The sequence below is a fragment of the Tinamus guttatus genome, unplaced genomic scaffold (genome assembly GCF_059628265.1).
Source record: "Tinamus guttatus ecotype Peru unplaced genomic scaffold, ASM5962826v1 Tinamus_guttatus_pri_ptg000155l, whole genome shotgun sequence".
Taxonomy (NCBI): Eukaryota; Metazoa; Chordata; class Aves; order Tinamiformes; family Tinamidae; genus Tinamus; species Tinamus guttatus.
Genome location: NW_028288689.1, coordinates 6889694 through 6911115, shown reverse-complemented (window position 1 = coordinate 6911115; position 21422 = coordinate 6889694). Strand labels below are relative to the sequence as shown.

The window sequence follows — 21422 nt, the reverse complement described above, 5'->3', positions numbered from 1 at the left end:
CACTTGAGCTGCATGTAGCTGTGCTTCAAACACATGGTCATCCACCTGCCCTCACCGTGCATGGATTTACTCTTGGTCTCCTCTTAAGAAAAACTCCTTGCAAGTACTTTAGCAGGAAAAAAAAGACCAGCTACCTACTATCACTAAGTGTTTCCTAACGGATTATTTTTGTTTTGCTTCTGGAGTTAAATTGAGTATATAATTAAGTATCTGGGGAATCCAGAAGCGGCTGAATACTTCCATTTCCAACCAAATCCAGGGCAAAATGCCGTGTCTCGGTCGATGGGGGAGCCGGATACGTGATGCAGAGGGTAGCGGGCTGGTCCCAGCGCGCTGCTGCGGCTCGGCCAGCGGCACGGAGCAGCCCGGAGGGAGAGCAGCACTTGGCCCTGTGTGATCGATGGAACCGCTTGCAAATGTTCATTGAAATCAAGTAATTACAGCCGCTCGCAAAGGCAGGAAAAAGTTTTATTGACTCAACTTCTTTTTGTCAGTTCTGTGGAAGAGGCAAAGCTGTGAGCAGCAGAGCTTGCGGTGGGAGGAACTTGGATACTCTCCTCATGGAGACACTCCAAAACATTGGGAAGGCAGCTGAGCACCCTGGGAGAAGCTGAAAAGTGCATCCCCCTCCTTGGAGGGTATTGCCAAAGAAAGCTGCTTTTGTGAGCGCCCCTGACATGACTTATGGCACCCAAGCCACTTCCAGGCCTTGTGCAGCTTTTATGGGAATTGTTTCAATTTCCAGTGAGGCTTTTTGTGGAGGATTTCTTGTCACTTTTGCCCAAAACGCAGAGTGAAATGCAGGGTGCGACAGTAAATCACACAGGGGATTTTAGCATCAGCCTTGGCCTCTGCTGCTCAGAAGCTAATGATGGGGGCAGGTGCTGAGCAGGTGAAGTTTTAGACCATTATTTTCAGAGGGGAACCAAGCTTTTCCCGCTGCCTGCGGGCACTGCAACACCCTGCAGCCCTGTGGATCCTGCACTCATCCGCCCTGGGGCCGGGAGTCGAAGGAAGCAGCCAGCCTCAGGGTGAAGGCCATGAAGGAGCAGCTCTTCCTCGGGCACCAAGCAGACACCGGGCAAAGCTTGTCCTGAAAAGAAGGGTCTCAAACACGAGGTATCAGCTGCTCACGGTGTCCCAGAGTGGGTCACGCACATGCCGCCTCCAACGTTGTCCCCAAAGTGCCTGGAAATAGTGACACCGGATGTCGGAGGGATCAACCAAGCTCCCACCAACCCAGCCAGTGACCTATCAGTCACCTACCTGCTTAGTCCCTTTCTCCACCCTTTGGTGATCTAAACAGCATGTTTTGTAGGCACTGTTAAGTGATGTGCTCAACATCAATTTACCTACTAAAGGAGACTCAAGTCTTGATTTAAAATTAAGTGCTGCATTTTGCCATGTTCTTTATATGTAGCCAGCAGAATAATTGCAGCAACATAAAAACTAATTACACAACTCCCCAATTAGGCCTCCCCCCTAGTGATGTGATTGTCTTTAAGTACATTGATGACAAATTGCTCGCAGACCTAAATTACTATTGTGCGCTATTGATTCTTCAATATCCTTTGGAAAAACACCCTATCCCATCAGAGCAAAACAATATTGTTGAGGGACTTGATCACAAAATGCAAAAAAAAAAAAAAAAAAAAAACCAACAGTGCAGAGGGTATTTTTTAATTTCTTTCACAAGGGAGTGATTTCCAGGCAGTGGGACTAGTATGGGGTTTTATTATTGCTCCTTCCACTGTGCCTGAAAGAGAGGGCTCAACTCTTTCCCAGTCCTGGTCCTCAAATGTGCCGCTGCCAATGTGGAACAGCCCTGTCTGGAGCTGATGGCAATGCTCACAGCTCCGCTGAGCCACGGGGACAAGAGTGTCACAGAGAACAGGAGGGGAGAACTTGACTACCGCAGTATTTTCAGCCCTGAGCTTTGGAAAATCGGGAATTATGTCCTGCCAGCAATCATGCAGCTGCCTGAAAAATCATGGCATTAGAACCCAATAAATCCGTGGCGTGCGCTTTATGGGCTCTCTGCGTTCTGAGCCTTCAGGATGCTGATTCTGAGGTGTTTATACCCACCCAGGAAAGATTGAAAACATTTCATTTTCTTTAAATGAAAGTTGCGATTTTAATACAATCCATCACCTGACTGCAAGAACTGGAGGCACAAAACACAGGAGGTTTGAGAGAAAATGATGAGGACTGGAATCCTGCCTACAGTGCACTTGCCAGAGCATCTCAGCCTCGCTGCCGGCCGTTTCAGTGTTCAGTGGCAACTCTGAAGCTTATTCCTCAGTGGAGCTTGCTCATAAATCCCTCACACCGCTTTCTCACCTCTCTCCTGCCTGAATCCATTCTGTCTTTGCTTTTACTGTGCTGATATAATAAGGGTGCCAGAAAATGTAACGGTCTTGGCTCTGGAAGGCACTTTATGTAAGAAGGGAGAAAAGAGCCCTCCCAAAGGCCTCGGTAGCAAGGAGGCCTCCATGGTACTGATGGTGGTGCTGGTGTCTGAGGCACCAGCGCTGCAAATCTGGCCTCTGTAAAAATAAATGACACTGTAAAAATAAAACCAATTCCAGCTGCTAGATGCACGTCGGCAGCTCGGCTCAAGACCTCAGCACTTGGGCTGCGGGGAAGACGTGGAATAAGAAAGGCTGCGGTGAAGTAAAGAGCAGCTGCCTCTCTTCCTGGGTCTCTCTGGGGACACCAGCCTCGCTGTGACCTTAGGGGCCGCGATGCTGTGGCAGAAGGGACCTCCAGGCCTCCTGCGGGCCCACATCTTTGGGGGCCTGCTCTGGGGAAGGCGCAGGAGAAGCAGTTTATGTGCTTTCTGATCTGACTTTCTCACCTCTTTTTCAGCATGGTCCAGAGGACCTTAGGTGCCAAGCCTGCGAATTAACACCCTTGTATTTACCTGAAGCTTCACTATCTCCTTCAAAAAGTGTGAAAACCCAAGAGGGACAGATGTGAGGTGAAACGGCCAGTGGCAGGCAGGGCACGTTGGACTGCGCCTGACACACAGATGCGCAAGTGTCACCTCCTCCCTTCCCCGCAGCCCACCCACCACAGGGATGGCAGAGAACCAGGCCCCGCTTCAGCCCTGCTAGCAGGGGAGAGGGAAGGGCCACCATGGCCCTGGGCCACGCACCCTCTTGTGGCTGCATTGCTGCCGTTTGGGGGACCGTGGCTCCCTGTTTCCCTCCAGCTTCCCTCCTAGCAGTGTCCCCGTGAAGGGAACAGTGGTTCAGCACAGGCAAGGCAGCTCCAAAGCCACATCTCAAGTGTAGGAAATGCCACTGCAGGGTCTTCACGGCAACCCTGACTCTCCTCCGTGACTTGTCTGACTGACTTGGAGCTGACACTGCAAATGCGGGGTCCAGGTGTCAACTCGTGACACAATCCAGTGGCACAAGCCTTTTGAACACTGCCCTACCCTCTGTGCTGAGCTCAGTGGTACCTCTGGTGCCCAAGGGATGCCCCAGCTCAACCCAAATGATGCCAGGATGGCTGCTCAAGCAAGTCAGCAGCCGTGGAGGGGCTTTTCTGGCTCCTAATTGCTCCTGTAATCATTTTCCTCCTTTTTCTCTTTGTTGGACAGCAATAGGCATACAGAGGCGAATGTGCATTGCCTTTCGCTGTTCCTCAGCGGTGCGCACTGCAGCGCTGTGCTCACCGATGCCTGCCATGTCGTAGCAAACCGATGATGCCCGCGAAGAGCAAATACGAGGTCTTTTATTTGCCTTCCTCCCTCCCCTTGTGCTAGTTAAGCAAATTTCGGATGAGCTGTTGCACAGCTGGTGCCCAAAAATGATGAAAAAAAGAGTGATCTCTGCCAGCTGATATAACTTACAGGGATGATGCAAGATGACCAAATCAAAACCAGGGGCAGCACAGGACGCTGCAAAAGGGGAGAACTCGAGTGCTAAACCAAAGGCAAAAACCTGCCAGCAAGCAACTGGCTTCGGCATCGGGCCACCATCCTGTCCCCTGAGCAACACAGGCACTATTTGGAAAAGTAATTTATTTAACCGTTTCCCTCCAATTAATACTGAAAGGAAGATAGTCCTTCATTTCCAGCCTGTGTTTCTTTATGGCTTGATACCGCTTTAACGGCACCGAAACGCGCGGCCACGCACGGGCCACTCGCTCCCCCCCCTCAGGCGGGCCAGCGCCAACGGCTCCGCCCCTACGGCCGCGCGGGGGCGGAGCCCCGGCCATGCGGCGAGCGCTGATTGGCGCGGAGGGGCTGGGCGGGGCGCTCCGGCGTGCCGGGGAGGGGCGAGCGGAGCGTGCGCAGTGCGGAGCGGTGAGTGCGGCGCCCTCCCACGTGGGCCGGGGGTCGCGGCCGCCCCCTCTTTTCCCGCCGTTTAGGGCGCGGCGGCCGTTGGCGGCCGTTGGCGGCGGCCGTTGGGGCGGGGCCGGCGCGCCCTGAGCGCGGCCGGGGGTCGCGGCCTGGCGAGGCGGGGCAGTTACGCAGCGCGGAAATAAAGGCAGTTCAAGGCTGTTAAACTGTGTTTTTATCTCCAGGTTACCCAGGTCTCGCTTAATGCACTTGAATTATTTCAGTACGAGCCCGTGTGCAGCTCTTTCACTGGAGAGCAGGGGAAATTACACGTTGCATAAAGCAAGCAAGTGAAAGCCCAGCAAATGACATATTTGTATACAAATACCGAATACTGCCATAAATTACTTGATTTCTCTAGTTGAATGCGCTTGCTAGAAGCCGCCTTTCATGAATAATCAAGGTCTCTCAAGGTGCCCTGGGTTGATGCGAGCAAGTTTTTTAGACGTTGCATCATAGTGACACATTATTTATTTTCCAGTGCTTTGCTGGTGCAAAACTAGCCTCGTGTAAATACAGTTTAGAGGCAGAAAGCGTGACTTTGCTGATACAAAGCTGATGGTTTAATTGCTTGCCAAAAGAGGGTGATCTTGCTGGGGCAAAGGAGCTGCTCTTGGCAGGGCTGTCTCCCTTCGGAGGCTGCCGCTGTGCTTGCAGAGCTCGTGAGCGCAGAGAAGTCTCTGAAGTGTCTTTCACTGAACACGGTGCTGCCTTAAGAGTAGTGCTCTTAAGGGATTCATTCTTTCCTCCTTTCCCCCCCTCCCTTTTTTTTTCCAATAGCATTTTTTAAATTGCTTCAAAATGACCACGCTGCATCAGCCCGGGGGTTTTCAGCAGCCCCCAAGGCGCTCGTGGGGTGGAAACGGCCAGAGGGCTGTCCCGAGGCCCCCGTGGGGACGAGAGCAGCCTCTGCTGTGCTCTGCAGGACCCGCTTTACCCTCTGTATGGCCTATACTTGCTAGATGTAAAGGCATGCAAATACATTCCTTTTTGTGGAAAAAAGCTGGAAAGTGGCAATTCCCCATATGCTGTCGCAGCAGCTGCCCCAGTGCCCCGGAGAGGTGAGGGGTGGGCATTGCCACCTTCCTTCTCACTGTCCAGAAGTTCCTTAGTATGAGTAGTAAAACACTCCAAAAAACTCCCCAGCATCCTCTCTAGCTGCTTCTGTTTCTCGAGGAATTTGAAGACTAATAAAAACAGAAGTGGTCAAGCTGGGCAGGTGTGATTGAAAGCACATGAAATCTACCCCCCAAATTTGCGAGGTAATGGGTTAATGAGATAAATTCAGGCCTCACAGATCTCCTATGTGCTAATCCTCCCTGCTGCCAACTCCCTCTGTGGCCCTTCACCGCCTGCTTCAGTTTCCCCCCCCAAGAAATAATGTTTCACTTTGACTTTCAAAGTCGGTGAATGAGCTTCAGCTGAGATTTGCCGTGTGCTTTGTTGATATGCTCTATATAAAGCTAGTTATTATTTATTATTAACGTGCAGCTATTCTTAGCACCTGAAATCAGTAATGACACAACACCAGGGATCTTCTGGGAAGCCGCCGTGTGAAAGCAGACAAAGTGTCTCCCAAAGGTTTAGTCAAACCTTTTCTGGCCGTGGTTCAAGAGGCAGTTTGTTCCTCAGCTTCTGATAAAAAAAAAAAAAAAATCCTCTCAAGGCCATGTGAAGTCCTAAATGCACTAATTTTCCTGGAAGTTAGGCTCAAATTTTGCATGAGATTTGCTCCACTTTGAGCATTTGTTGCTCCTTGAAGCAAGATGTTTCAAAGCACCTGCTTCCTTGCTCTGCATTTAGTAACCCTTATGCCCGGTAGGATGATCCAGAGTTTTAAAGGATTCCCTGCTGGACTGGCTGATGGTCCTTTCCTTTCTAAAATCTGATGGAGACGTGAACTGAGCGGCCTTTCTTTGGGCTGTTGTGTGGGTGCCTTTCAGCTGTATAAGGAGCTCTGGTGCATTTTACTCTTAGCTCTGAAAAGTCACTGCTGTAGCAGTGTAGGAGTAGCCAGATGGAGGAGGCTAAAACCAAACCCAGTACTGGAAAAGTCGTCTTTATACCTGTGTTTTAAACCGCGCTTTAGCCCAGCACTCAGTGTTGCCTCCCAGCTCTGCCCTGCCGAGTGGAATAATTTCATTTCGTGTCTTACAGCTGTTATTAAATCCCCGAATGCCTCTTAGGTTCTTGCAGCTGGAGCAGGGGTGTCACTCTACTAATACACGTTTCAGTTCTTAGTCCGCTCCAGTCGCTGATTTTCTTCCGCATTAACTCTGCTAGGTAATTTTCCCCCACACTGTATTTGAGCATTTGACTTTTTAACCTTTTTTTTCCTTCTTTTCTTACTTTGCATTGTCTTTATTGCTTTTCTTCTTATTGATTTTGTTTGTTGGTTTATCAGACCTTTTCTTCACCTTATCAGTTCTGATCCTGACCTTCAGAGTGCTTCCCCCTCTTAGCTGCTGGGCACTGGTGCAGATTTTCTAAAAGTACTTTCTTCATTGCTCAGGCCATTAATGAAAAGGTTGAGTAGCAGCAGACCCATTCAGAGCCACCAGGGCCTCTACTTGAAATTTTCTTCCCTTCCTTTTTGCTTTTTTGACAGAGAATCGTTGGTAGCTGCTCGGAACAGGCGGTAGTTGAGGGGGATTGCTTTGGTTTTTCCCTCTAGCAGCATGGTGCCTCATTAAGGTGAGCTCGCTTGCTCTGATTTCCTCTGGTTCGCTTTGGAGTGTCAGACACAATGAAAAGCCTGGCTGCTTCCTTGCTGCTGGCCTGGAGGTGACGCGGGCGGATTGCTGCGGAGGAGCAATCAGAAGACCCGGTTGTAAAGAGCTTTCGTGAATCTCCTTCGAGCGGGTGTTGCGTTCTGGGCTGCTCGCTGGGAGCTTCCGCTGGGCTGGTGTCCCTCAGAGCCAACCCTGCGGTCCCTCGGCCGCCTCGTGCCCTGCTCTCTACCACGGGTCCCCTTGGGAATGTCCTCCCTGGGAATCATGCGGCTGTGGCACTGCAAGGAACAGCTTTTGAGACAGGTTTCGTTCCAGCCGCAGCAAACAGGGTGCCCAAGTGTCCTTGCGCGTTGGGGTGACTGTGGGTCCACAGTGTCCTACTGCCTTTTGATTCTCCCCAAGACTATCCGCAGTGAGAGTTAGGCTTGTCTGCAGCTGACTGTGCTTGTAAAAATAAATCTTTCTGCCCAAGTAATTCTGAAAAAAAAGTTTCTTGGCTGGTTACTCCCCTCTGGAATAAAAACGAGGTGCTCTGAAATAATTAATTACATTCACTTTTTATGCCCAAATAGGGTCTCCCCATGAGAGCAATTCCAGAATACCTTGTCCAGCTAGGGCTCTGCTGATCACATTCCCAGTGCAAACGAAGCTCCAAGAGGAGAAATTGGATTAAGTGAAATGTCAATGTGCTGGAGAAAGGGTGCTCTGGATGTTCTGCTTTACTGCCCCATGGCTGATGGTGGGTGCAGAGCGAGCTGTGGGGAGAGGTGACTCTGGGGGCTGGTTTATGTCTCTTGAAGAGTCCAGATGTGGTGTGTCTGGACCAAAGTTCAGCTTGAAGGGAGCAAAATCTGCTTCCCTGAATCATTCCTGTGGTTTCGATAGGATTCTCCTCCTCTCTGGGGGCTGCATGCTCTAATTAAACATTGGTAAAAGGGTTGCATTCTACTCTGGGTATGGTTGAATCTTGGTGATGGGTAAGTTGCTTCTCTAGTTCAGCTTGTGAAGCTCTTTGGGCTTCATGGGGTGAAAGATGCTGTATTTTCATCCTAGGTACGTGTGTGTGGATAATTCTGTTGGGTGTTCAGTGAGCAGTTCAGAAGAGCCCTGATTACTTGGTTCCCTGTACAGCCAGAATCTTTGCCAATTCAAAAATCTGCTGCACAGAGAGGAAAGGCAACATGAAAGTGTCTTGGAAACCTGTGCATCGCTGGGAGAGGTGGGAGGAAGATGCCTGTGTTGCTCTGAGGGCGATACCAAGCCCAGGTATCTATCATTCAGCCTCAAAAGAAAAGTCGTGATTTTTAAAAGCTGCCTATTAAAACTGCAATGGTTTCTTTAGCAGGAGTTTGTAAAGGTTTAACTGTTAATTTTAGAATTTTTATTTCGAGCATGCCTCCATAAAATTAACTTCTGCAACGTGGAACACTTTAATGTCTTCCGTGTTGGCGCTCATTTGCAAGAAATCTATGTGTAATTATTTCTTATGTACCAGTTAAATCTATCAGCCAACAGATGTCAAGTGTAGCAAAAATGCTATAATAATATTATGGTCTAATAATAGTTATAATGATTCTAATTACCTGGCACAGCTTTTGAGCAAGGCAGCCTCGGAGATTTGCGCAAGTGAAATGTTTAACCTTGAACTAGCGCCGTACAAAGCGGCGCCACGTAGCTGCGGTGGCCACATCCCCTCCTCCCTGTCAGACATCCCCATCTCTTTGCTTCCTCAAACGAACCGGGAGGAATGACACGGATGGTTTTAAATGCTAAAAACTCATTCTCGATATGTCCGGAGGCGCAGAGCGATGAGCAGATTGCGTGAGATGCTCGGAAATGTGAAGCCTGATCCTCTCCAAACTCCTCCTGCGGTAACACCGTTGGGTAACACCGTTCCCCCTTCGCTAACACCGTTCCTTCCCTGCCTCATTGGCCTCATGTCTGTAAACATCTCTTTGCCCTTGCTAAACACCATGTCACTTAATTTCTCTCTGCGAGAGTATTATTTAATTTGTAAATGTTTTAGGATGGTGTTTGAAAAATATGATACGAAGCTGTATTTCATTTGCTGTAATGATCTGCTAATGCAGGCATATTTCAAAGGCAGGCCATGCAGCGCTGTGGGTTTTAATTAAATTTTGTTTTTCAAGTAAGCTTCAATAGATAGACAGTAACAAATAGGAGACAATATGCACATAGAACAAATCCACTCCATTTTCTTTTCCAAGACAATGTAAAAGTGAAAATGGATAGTGCTTAAAATGTGCTTGGCCAGTTCATGATAGCTGCTTTAGTACCATTACTCACTTTTGGGGAGGTTATTTCTTACTCTGACTTAATTAATTTTTTTGATCTCTCCCTGCCCACAAAATAGCCTATTACGCTATGCAAAATTTCCAGGGGGAGCCCTGTATGAATTAGAGTCTACTCAAAACTCTGGGCTTTTTGAATGCTGTCGTGTTGCTTAATGCTCACAGAGATGGATTGCAGCCAAAGGTACAAAACTGAAGAACTGGATATGAGGAACCCTGCTCGCTTCTGCAGTGGGAATGCGGCAGGGTTGGAAATGGCTTGATGTGGGATAGGACATCCCTCACGCAGGGAGATTGCAGGGAAGCATAAGCAATATTCCTGTATCCACTGTTCCTGCACCCAAATTAGGAATAAACTGGGGGGGGCGTTACCTTCCCTTTCCACCTTGGCTTGGGGTAGACAAGCAGAAAACACACACCGAGATGCTTGAAAAGTTTGTTCAACATTGGCAGGAGGTAGCTGGAAATCATAAGGATACTCCCCACCATGGGATTTTCACACATTTTAATGGAGTTCTTTGCCGGGTGTTGTTATATGAGTGTCTTTGTTTGGGTGTTGGCGGAGCGTCACTCGAGGCGCCGCGCGGGGCTGGTGCCCGGCGCTGCCTTTGAGCCTCAGCGCCTTTTCTGGTAGCCAGCGTCCGCTTTGTTCTCTTGCCCTGTGGGAAAATTTTCCATTGTTGAGAAACATAACGGGAATTTGTTGAGGAAATCAGTGTGGATGCCCTGGAGTTCTTCAGTTCTGCGGCTGTTTGATTTTTCTTTGAAATACTTGCAAGTCAGAGATCTGAGCAAAAAATTACAAATAAATTGGGTAATAAATGCGTTAAAAGGCATCAGAAGCCTCGCAGGGGAATGGTAAACAGTGGGTAGAGCCTTCTGTCCTCTGCTCAGAGACGTGTGTTTGAGTCTTCTGGATTTATGCCCAAAGCTTCTCCTGTTAATCTGGCTGTGAACAGCTCCCCGGCTATCCAGGCTGGGGAAACGTGGTGGCGATAGCCGTGTCCTCCGTTGAGCAGTCACAGGCCAAAGAACTATTTGATGGAAACCCCTGGGTGAGGTCTGGGGAAGATCTGCGTCGCCTTGGCTTCTGACTCGCATTTTTGCGGCTGCAAGTGCTTGCAAAGCTTCCCTGTAAGCGGCAGAGACTTGTGTCTGCTACCTCCTCCTCCACGCGGACTCAGTCTGACGCTCTGTGCGTTTTGGGGACGCTCTGTGCTTTGCCACGAGCGCTTGGCAAGTCTCCTGGTGTGTGTACCTGCTGGCTGGGTTTTGTGCACAAAAAGAAGGACCATCCTGGCCAAGTAAGGATGGGGAGATGGTGCCCTCTGCTTGATGCCAGTCCCCGTGGCTGGGGAAAAATCCTGATACAGACCCAGCTGTGTCTAAATATAACCTCGCTCTTTAAATAAACTGTGGAAAAATAACTGCTGCTGAAGGTCTGTGCAGGTGCTACCAATACCAAGGGGAATGCCCTGGGCCTTCCCTCTTGTTCTTTCCTTGTTCTTTGCTGCAGGGTTTCTTTCCCTTTTCTCACTTATTGTTTCTGTGCGGTGTCATTCAAGGTCATGCTGGGTTTGGGGGCAGGCAGTTGCTTTTTGGTGACTGGAGGCAAGGCTTCCTACTTCTCTCATCTTTCCTTTGGATCTCTTATCTTTCTGTGGTTCATGGTCACTTTTTGAAACAATCTCCCCCTTTGTAGTTTTCTAAAGCCCCCAAGCAACCAAGAACCTCAGGTCTTTTGTAGACATTTTGGGGCCATTATTCAATTTCTATAGGAGAGGTTTTGGGGGCTACCACTGGTCTCAGATGGCTACTATCAGTTGAAGGACTCTGGCTACTGGAACATCTGGAGCTGATGGACGAGATCTTGGCTGAGGGATTTGTCTTCTGTGATGATCAGTAAGCGCTGAAGTCTGATCTTTCCCTGAGCAACCGAATGTTTGGTCTCTGATGGCTTCTGATATGGCTGCAGTAGCCAAGGTCTGGAAGTGCAGGTAGGTCCTTGAGTCCTGAGAAGTTTGACCAAAGTTTTGAAAGGATTTTCAGCTCTCTGCACATCTTAGCAGTAAACACAGTGTCCACAGGGAGCAGGGGCTTCCCACACAAGCTGTATTCAATCAAAAAGGGGAATGAAGCCAAAGCTAGAAGGGGTAGCTGGGAGAGCTGGCTGGGGGATGGTGTGGAAATGGCTGAGAGACTTGGATGTTCTGTGCCAGGTTCTGGGTGAACTCAGGGATGAAGCAGCTGGTTTGGGAATAGCAGCATAACCTCTCACTTCACAAGGGGCTTCAACACAAGCTGTGAACCCATGGGAGAACTGGGTATGGAAGCTCTGATAATACTCAGGAATTAACTTTTTGGCTTTGGAATTGCTCTGCTGTCCGGCACTCTGGTGAAAACCTGTCTTGAAAGCCATGCTGGAGCTTGGGTTGAGTGTCTCCACAGGGAACGTGTCACCACCACCTCATTGGGATGCTGGTGCTGCCTGCCAGACCCTGTGCTGTGGCTGTAGAGAGGACGGGTGAAGACAGGAGGGAAAACAGGCCTGATGAGGGAGAAAATTGAGGAGTTTTCCTCAATAATAGATCCTGTTGATGGCTGCCTTGCACGGAAGGTGCTGCAGGGAGCAGACTGCATTGTACTGATGGATTTTATACATGAAAAGCGCTCTGGTCTTTGTAGGCACTTGGGTTTAGCACCGACCAGCCAACTTTCTTGGATTTTTTTCTTTGGAGTTTGGCAGCCGTCTGCTTAAGGGAGTGCGGTGGTCTCCAAAGAGTGTATTTGATGTGACACATGACAAATCGTTGCTGCTGGTGGGTACTTGAGGCACAGTCTGTCAGTTGGCAGCCTCGGCGTCGCGGGCGCCAGGGAAGCTGGGCACGGCGGCGCCGCAGGAGGAGCCCACCTCCCGCTCCACCCTCCTTGTGCTGCTGTGTGGAATTGCACCATGTGCATCGACTATCAACGCTGCTGGTGCGCCGCGTGTCCCTGCAGAAGCTGCCTCTGCTCCTTGCTGCACTTCGGCACGCGGGGCTGCGGATCCGGAGCCAGACCCCATCGCCACTAAAGACACTTTGTTCTGTTGGTGTGGGGTTTTTTGGGGGCATCCTTTTACCTCCGCAGTAAAGAATGGAAGGATATTATTTTTCACAGCAGAATTATAGCTGTTACCTAAAAAGTACATGTCCCCTGTGAGATACTTTAAATATGTTTTATCTGTTCTGTTACCTGCAGTTTCAAGAATATTCCCTGGAGCATTTTAATCATGTTTTCCAGACTTGTCTCAGGGTGAAGAATCACTCCTATTTGCAATTTTGGGAATAATTACTATGTTCATTAATGTCTTCTCTTTCTTTCTGTCCATCTATGGTTGCTTCCAAAAGGAGAAAAAAAAAAAGAAAAGAAAGAAAGAAACCTCTCAGTAAATCTTAACTAAAACAGAACGGGCTGCTTGATTTAAAGGAGAGTTCATGTATTCAGGAGATGTATTTGTGAGAGCATTTCACCACGGCGCACATGGACTGATGCACCTGCGTGTGCCGGCTCCTTTGGGGCTCTTTCCAAAGGGTTGAGCTGTGTGAAGCCGACCAAACGCTGAGACCGGCTGAACTGCCTTCCCCAACCCTGTAACTAAAGCACAAGGAGCAGCACGTCTGTGGGCAGCCGTGGCACCCCGCAGGTGCGATGAGGAGGCAGGAGGCTGAAGGGCTGTCACGATGCATCGGCTAGATGTGACTGCAAGGCAAGTAGATCATCACGTGGCTCCGTCCTCTACGAGAACTCAAAGCTACTCCAGGACTTTTTGTGGAAGTGCTGTTTGCTTTGCTTTTTGTCTTTTTAAAAAAAAAAAAAAAGAAACATTTTTTACTTTATTTGGAGGCTGGAGACCACTACAGTTATTTTTATTGTACTGTGGCATTAGTGTAACATTTAATGCATAAATGATGGACTCTTTGCTCTCGAAAAACTGTACTGCCTGACCCTGATGTTGCAAACACTTCCAGGTGAGCACTGCCTCCCTGCACGGATCTTGTGGATGCATGAAGGTATCTCACTCCTCTAGTTGTTCCTTGGATTAGGGCCTCACCAAAACTTATCTTGACGTATGGCAGCTGTAGGCGCTGAAAGTCAGCGTGGGGCTGTCATTGAAACAACCCAGATTCATGTAGCAGTTGTTTTTAGCAGTTTGACTGTCCTGAAAACTCTGCTGGATGTTTTGTCCTTCACGTGATTTAAATTAAAATCTGCTTGGAGGAAGGGACAGCCAAAATCTGTAGTCTTCATGGGAGAAGCCCCCGTAGCATAAACGTGCCCTTCTGGCAGTCTCATGATGGACTTCCTGCCTCCCCCATCTGATACAGCAGGAGGAATCTGTGGCACCACCAGGATGCAAGAAAAATTCTTCAGGATGTCCTCATGTTTCTGAGTAGAGCTGAAGGTGCTCCAGACACCTCTTTCATTAAAGCTTCAAGGGAGTAAGTGCCTAAAAAATCTTCTATTAGCCATTAGAGCAGGCAAGGAGGGTTCAACCAAGTCATACAAGCAAGAAACCATAGAGCAAAGGCCAAGGAACGGAGAGAAAAAAACCCACTACATCCTTTGGCTGCTGCTTTCCACTGCCATCCGCCACTTCTTTTAAGTGACTTCTTTTAAGGTCTCCTGCTGTTGATGGAAGCTCAAGAGGAGAAAGAGTGGGTCTTTTCAGTCTGCATCAAAGGATGCTGAGGATAGAAACACAGCTTTTGTCACTAGGAAGAGAAGATCACAGAGGAGAAACAGTTGCTGCCAATTGCCCTCTGCTTTCCTCCTCCCTCGGTCACTCGAGCTTTTGGGCTCCTCTCGTTGCTAACCTGATGAAGTGAAGTTGACTTCACCGAACTGAACTCCGTGGATAGTAATTTTAAGTGCTGTGAGAGCAGTCATAGGCTCAGGTGAGAGCCATGGTCTCATCCCATTCCTACTGCTTGGAAGGTTTATTTCTCCTTTGGGTTAGAATTTTCTTTTGCTTTTCCCTTGCTTCTCTCCTGCCTCTTTTCTATCCTCTTTCTATCCTATCTAGTCTCTTTCTATCCCCCCTCTACCTTATTATTATTGTTAATCTTTTTTTTTAATAGAGGGTTTGTAGAAGCACCTGCCTGCTTGTTCATTTTGGAGAGCTTCTCAGCTGTCCTTGGCCAATGGAGAGCCGACTTTCCCGGCTCTGTGTGAGATGCTATTGCTTTTTAAAAACGGAATTGTTGGGCGTTTGAAGCCCTTTGACCAGGTCTAGCTTGTAACCTTATCGGCTCCTTTAGGCACAAATGTTAAAATGATTTCTTTCCATGGACTCTTTGTGCTGCGCATCTGGCTCTGTCCTGAATTTGCAGCTAAAGTGGCTGTAGTGATGTGGTCAATCTTCCCTGAGTGGAGCCATCCAGGATCAGCTGCTCTCCAGTACACATGGGGGGTTGATGCAGCTCTGACAACGCACAGAGGATCCCATGGCCGGTAAGGCATTCACTGAAATGTCGTTTCATAACCTCTGCTGGAATCTGTGAGACAAGTTCCCTAATTTGTCACCATGTCAAAAGGATTTAAGATCGAGAAGCCTTTTGAAGCATCAGTTCCATCTGCTCTGTGATGACAAGGTGGAGATGAGCGCTAGTTTGACTTTTCTTCCCCAAGGAAAATGCTCTTTTTCACACATCACAGGCCATGGTTCCACCTTTGTCTGAAGAGACCAGAAGAGTCACAGAGACCGGCTCTCTGTGGAACATCAAAATGGGCCTGTCTGAAGCAGGGATGCCCAGGAACTCAAACTCGTCCTTCATGTCTAGGCGGCAAAAGAAAGGAAGGCTCTGAACCCGGAGTGCCTTGGGGGATCAAAGCTCTGCTCAGCGGAGGCGGAAAAAGCAAAAGGCAGGATTACACCAGGAAGGTCACAGCCGTGCAGGTGATCAGGGCCATCTAACAACGGACGAGTTGTACCTTCAGAGAGACCTCCAAGACCTTCTTCGTCTGCTTAAGGACATTGGCCTGCACCTACCCCGACCAAGTGGACATGCTTGGCCAGAGCGATTTTGTAGCTAATAGTGGCTGAGTAATTGTTTCAAACGTTGTCCAAGAGAAACCTAATAGGCTGTGTTATAGCTGTGATTGCTGTAATTAAAGGGACACCGTGCTGTCACTCTCCATTTTTTTCTTCCATACATTTCTACAAGTAGCACCTAAAATAGCTCCATCTGAGAAGAGAGCAGAGGAGAAATAAATTTTTAAATGGGGAACTCTCTGCAATTGATGGTGCCTTGCATGTAGGCAATTTCCTGCCTTCCTCTCTGATATTAAGCTTAAAATAGTGCCCAGGGGCCAACCAAGGATGGATGCTAGACTGCTACATGCAGCTAAGATCGAGATGCAGGGTAGAGCTGAACACATAAGGAGAGACTTCTGCCAGTCTGTCTGCAATCATGTCACCAGCAGAATAGCAAAAAAAAAAAAAAAAAAAGCCCACGTTTCACTAATGTGGAGATGGCAGATGACAGAATAGAGGAGAGGGGGAAAATCATGTTCTCTTTTAGCTTCCTGTGTGTTTAAGTTCTGCATTTGCAGTCTTTGGAGCCCTTTGCTATTTTAAATTTCCTTAGGGGAAAAGGAAATGCTAAGTGAACGCTGCCTGCTGCTGGCTGGCTGTTCTCCTGCTTTTGTTTCAGGCTGTGGAGACCCCTGTGCCTGAGCAACATGTCTCAGTCTTTAATCTTGGAGCCAAGTGCCTAGGTAAAAGAATGGAAATCATCGGGAGAGTCGGTTTTATCTTGGGTTGTACTGATGGCCTCTCCATTTTCTCTTTGTGTTCATAGCTGCCCGGGGTGTTTTTTTTTTCAGTAGGTTATGAAAAGCATCCTCTGGTATCGCATTAAAACTTGCTTGTACTGGGGAAAAAAGTAAGTTAAATTTGATAATGCCTTCTGTCTAAGCAAGATAATGTTACAGCAGGCTTTAGTAGAAGAAGCCCTTGGTAATGTTGTTGATAAATGTGGGACATGTTTTGCAGCCAGGGAAACTGAGCCCCAGTGAGGTGAATGATTTGCCCAAGAGGGTGCAAAACCAGCAATGGTCCTGAGCAAACCCGCTTTGGAGCAATGGATCTAATGTTGAATCCCCTCAAATGAGAGTTTGAGATGCTCTTGCTGTGGCGTCACGTGGATTTTACTGCACGTGGCTGATGACACAGCTTCCACAGGGGCTCACAAAGCAGAGCCCTGTGGCCCTCCAGCTTCTTAACTGGGATCCTGCCACAAAACTGGAGCAGGAGGGAGCACAACCCTCTTGAAAGGGAGGTCCTGAACAGGGCATCCATCTGGCTGCCCTATACAATTCATCCTGTCCCCTACAAGTCCACGTTTGTCACGGTGAGTGCCGGTCACCCTTCTTGCAGGGCTGAATAGCTCGAGCGCAGGTAGCCGTGTTTGCTGCCGCTGCTGCTTCGGGAGCCTGCTGTGACCGATGCCCATGGGTTGCCTTTGAAAAGGAGCTGTCACCTCGGCCGCACGTACAAGGGAGGAGTGAGGAAATGCATTTTTCATAAACTTTACAGCTCACTGTTCTCACGGATCGATAGAGCTATTTGGAAAGGTCCTTTGCTTGCCCACTTTCCCAGGCGGATTTTGAGCTGGTTGCAGGGTGACTCATGCGGCGCTGCCGAACGCGGAGCTCTCCTGGGCTCCGGAGAGGCAACGGGCCAGAAAAGAAACCTCCATACGGGGACAGATCCAGCAGCGGGGGTGTTAACGGGCACAGGCTGAAACACAGGTGTTTGGGCATGGGACTGTGTTGAAGGGTGTTACATTTAATGGTATAAAATGTACCAACGTTGGGCAAGGGCATGGGAGGAGGCCCGTGGTCCAAGATGAACACTTAGAGTTTTGGAGGGGACAGGAACAACACTGAGAAGCTGCTGTGTAGATTCGGTTGGTGGGTAGGTGTTTCGTGGTGGTACTTGGCCCTTGCTGAGTCCATTCTGCAACAGAGGGGCAGCAGGGAGGAGAAGGAAATGGGGGATATTCTTGAGTCTGAGGCCTTAGCGGAAACTTGGAAAGAACGAAAGGCTCCGTTTCAAGATTGGCTGGGGCTATGCTGTTTAAATCTTTGCCTTTGGGTAGCCACAAATATACTGGGACATGGAGTAGGGTGCTGTGTGTTTTCTTTCCTGTGGGAGCCCAAATTCTGCAGAAAGTGCCTGCAGCCCGTCGGCACCTCTCCATGCTCAGAGAAATATCCCTTGGTGGGGAGGGGAACCTAAAAACACTCCCAACCCTGTCAGGCTCCCAGGTTAGTCCGAGCCAAAGCATCACCTAGAAAATAGAGGCTGATAGGAATGATGGATATGGTGTGAGAGGGGAAAAAATCAATCTTTTTTAATGTTGCACATGGTGAATTGCAGCAAGGAGCAGAAGGTGATAGGTATGGGCAAGAGGAGAGACTGATGGAGAGGTTGGAAGTGCTGCTGAGAGAAGGCGGACGTGGAGCAAGCTCAGACAGGGCTCTGCGGTGCGAGACGCGGCTCCTCGGACGCTCACCCGCAGATACCTGCAGGTCTCCTCGGCCGGCACAGCCCTGCGCTGCGGTGCCGGGACACGCGGCGGCCCCGCGCCCAGCGAGGATGTCGTGCGGGGAAGGCGGGCACCGAGGCCGGCAAGGGAAGCTGCCATAAATTCAGATGGATAAATTATTTATCAATAATAAATGATAAATTCAGTCTTCTGATCTCCGAGGCACGGCAGGTTTCCGAGGCAGGTTTCCCCCCTGAGCAGAGCAGAAGAGCAGGCCCCCTCCCCGCATTGCCTGGGTGCGGAGCCTTTCCGTGCTGTGGATACTTGGAGCGCGTAAAATACGCCAGCCACAGCCCTCGGGCAGCTGGATGCCGATGGAAGCAGCTCCGAGAGCGGCAGAAAACGGCCACCTCGGGCTGCTTCCCGGCGAGCCGAGGCCACGGGGATGGAGGTGGCCACGTGCTCTCGCTGACGAGGCAGGCGACGCTCGTGTTCTCTGGACGGGAGCGTTGCTGCGGATGCCCGAGTTTCTGAAGGAATTTATTAAGTGTGTTTAATTAATAGGCTAAATGATGCTTAGTGTTGAACTGTGAAGCTGTTTGTACACACGGCACTATTTAAATATCTAATTAGGCTAGGGAGAATGCTCCGAGGATCTGGTCGTGGCTGTCGGCACCACAACGTGTCTGCCAGGAGTATCTAAAAAGACGAAGCGCTGAGACAAGGCAACCACTTTCTTCGTGCTCTTTCTTGCCTTGGCAAGGTGCTGCCAATGGGCGCTGGGAGGAGCCCCGTGCTGTTATGGTGCCACTGGCCCTACCTGGCCACAGGTTGCCTCTGGCCAAGGTGTCAAACTGATGCAGTTGCAAACAGTGGCTGCCAGGTGTGACAGGCCACACATAGCCAACTCATCTGTCCTTGGATGTAGATGCATGGGGGGTGTTGGTGGAGGTGGCCAGGTCATGCAGAAAATGGATAGCAATGAGTAACTGAGGAGAGCCCGGGTGTCCCCCGCGCTCTGCCGTTGGCGCGGGTGTCGCGGGAGCTGTGTCGCCGTGTGCAGCGAGCTCGTTCCCTGAGGGATCGCGCTGGGTCGAGGCGCCGCGGGCAGTTAGACGGGGGCAGCACAGCCGGTGTCCATAAATTACTGCTCAGCAGGAGGCAAAGCAGCACAAGTGGGAGAGCTGATACCAGCCTGATGTCTCGGAGGAAAAACGAGCTGGCGAGGAGGCTCTGGGGGCAGTCGAGCAGCTTTGCCACGCTCTTCACCAGGCACCCTCAGCAGCCCGTGTGGGACAAAGAGCCCAGGCAGTGTCTCAGGTGAGGTGCTCTCAGACGGGCCAAACACTGACGATAGCTGAAGGCTAAGCAGGTAGGCTGTGGGGGTCATTAATATTTATTGTTATTATTTGTCGCTGGCAGTTACAGAAGTTGCACAGTGCAATGCGAGCTGATGAGCTGTAGGCTCCGCAGGCTCGAATCTCCAGCACTTTCCCTTGGCCTCCCCCACCTTCTGCTTATCAACACCTTGGCTTCCAGCCCGGGGCTCTGCAAGCCAAAGCGCTGCCGTACCCGTGCGAGGAAGGGGGACGAGCTGGCAGAGCCGCCGTGCTGCACCCGCTGCCCAGCGATCCCGCGCTGGTGTTTGCTGTCTTCTCTTCCCCACGGGTACGCGAGATCTCTTGGTGAGCACAGCTGCTTCGGCAGGCCGCCTCCTGGCTCCTTGCTGGGATTATTTGTGACTTTTGCTGGAGATAGCAACACGTCCATCCCCAGCGAGTCTGTTCCCTGCCCTATTCTATCCTGGGAGAATCAAGGACCAATGTATCGGGGCTCCATCTGGAGTGTCTGCACAAGACCCTGGAGGAAGCTCCTCTTTATGGTCTGTTCTGCCATTCAAGGCTCTTCTCTGGCTTTGCATGAAGTGATAGGTTCTTTATTATTTATTATTCTGTTTTTGTTATTGATTTTTATTCAGATCCAGTTATTTGATCTGTCAAGTGCATTCAGGTCTCTTCCAGCTTCCTTGTAGTCATAATATTGGCTATAATTAAGAAGAAAATTCACTGCTACCTCTTTTTGGACATGTTGTTGATGAGAACTCTGTCCATGGAGGGAGGGAGCTCGCACGGATTCCCGGCTGGGGGGACGCATGCCCATGGACATGGGTTTATCACTGTCCAGCTTCCTGCAAGAAGCCAGCAGGTACACTCTGTCTGACCACCTGAAACTGAGCCCCTGCTTTAACAGCCTCATTAAACATGTGAAGCACAGCTTCAAATCCCGTCAGGAAGGGTTTTGTGGGGCTGTGAAAGGAGACTTTCAAGTCAGTGTTCTGTAATGTTCTCAGCACGCACAAGAGAAGGAGGATTTCTATGAATCCCGACAGCCGGCTCTCAAGGTAGACAGCGCTGTGGTTCTTGCAGCATCTTGCCCTTCAGCTGGCGTCTTCAGATTGAATCCTCTGCATTAAAACGTGCTGCAAGTCGCCATCCCCACCTAGTCACGTTTGGAAAGATCGGGCCAAGGTTCTCTCTTACGAGAGCCATTACTGAGCATTTAGTATGGGCCAGTTGCATTCCCATGACTCCCATTTCTAATGGAGATCCAAGAAAATCCCATGCCAGAAACCCAAGGTATAATCTCCATCTGCTCTCCAGGCAGGGAAGGCTTGAGGCAAGTCTTCAGGACCGAGATCTGCTGAACAGATCACCCATGCCCATCTCCATCGGAACATCAGTATTTCCAGGCTGGCTTTTTTTGTACTTTATGGGAGTCTTGGTGTGTCCGTGGCTCTGGGAAAACGAGAGGATGATCGTCCCTGCAGAATGGTGCTGCTTTTGGAAGCATGGAGCTGTGGAAACCCCACTGTAATGCACTGGGGAACTGAGCAGTGCTGCTGTATCATGTCCTGTGGTCTCCAAGCGATCTTTATTCTGTCCTCCAGTTGTGTCTTCCCTTGACACAACTGGAGGAGCTTCCTTGTGCTGCCAGAGTCCATCAGAGGTGGACTCAGAGGTGGAGGACATGGGATCTTCATTCAGCACAGGTTGCAACAGGATCGTGTCCTGCCTGCATCTCCTCAGGACGGCCCCCAGGTTTACCTGTGTACCTTTAAAACACGTCCCTAAAGTAGTGCTATTCAAGTGGCCTGGACCAAAGAGGTTGTGAATACTTGGAGGGTTTGTCACCAGCTCAGCCCAAGGGTGTTTGGGGATGTGCTCCTCAATTTCTTTCCTGGTTTCATTGTTCACTGGTGCTGCCTAATGGTCAGCACTGTGGTGAATAATTCATTTAGGCAAAACGGTGCACTCGGTGCTTCTCTGGTCGTTGGCGGCCGTCTCGACGAAGGGCGGCTGAGCAGAAATCATGCCAGAGCTAGTAAATTTTCAGGCAATTTTGCAAGACTGCCGTAATTCCTGCACTGCTCCCTTGATCCGTAGATGAGAACAAGGATTAGCTTATTGTTATTGCTTCCTGTTGGCCATAAAAA

At 49.7% G+C, this 21422-nt stretch overlaps 1 protein-coding gene across 2 annotated transcripts in view; it reads left to right on the top strand.

Annotated features, from left to right (window-relative positions):
- The first annotated feature begins 4269 nt into the window (after nt 1-4269).
- The window catches only part of SIL1 (SIL1 nucleotide exchange factor), an 85143-nt gene continuing 67990 nt past the window's right edge, over nt 4270-21422 (top strand). The window contains exon 1 of one of the 2 annotated variants that reach the window (XM_088522647.1): nt 4270-4315. The gene's annotated coding sequence lies outside the window, so the exon portion shown is untranslated. Of the gene's footprint in view, nt 4316-6684; nt 7046-21422 lie in introns of those variants that run through there. The other variant, XM_088522648.1, reaches the window with a different exon arrangement.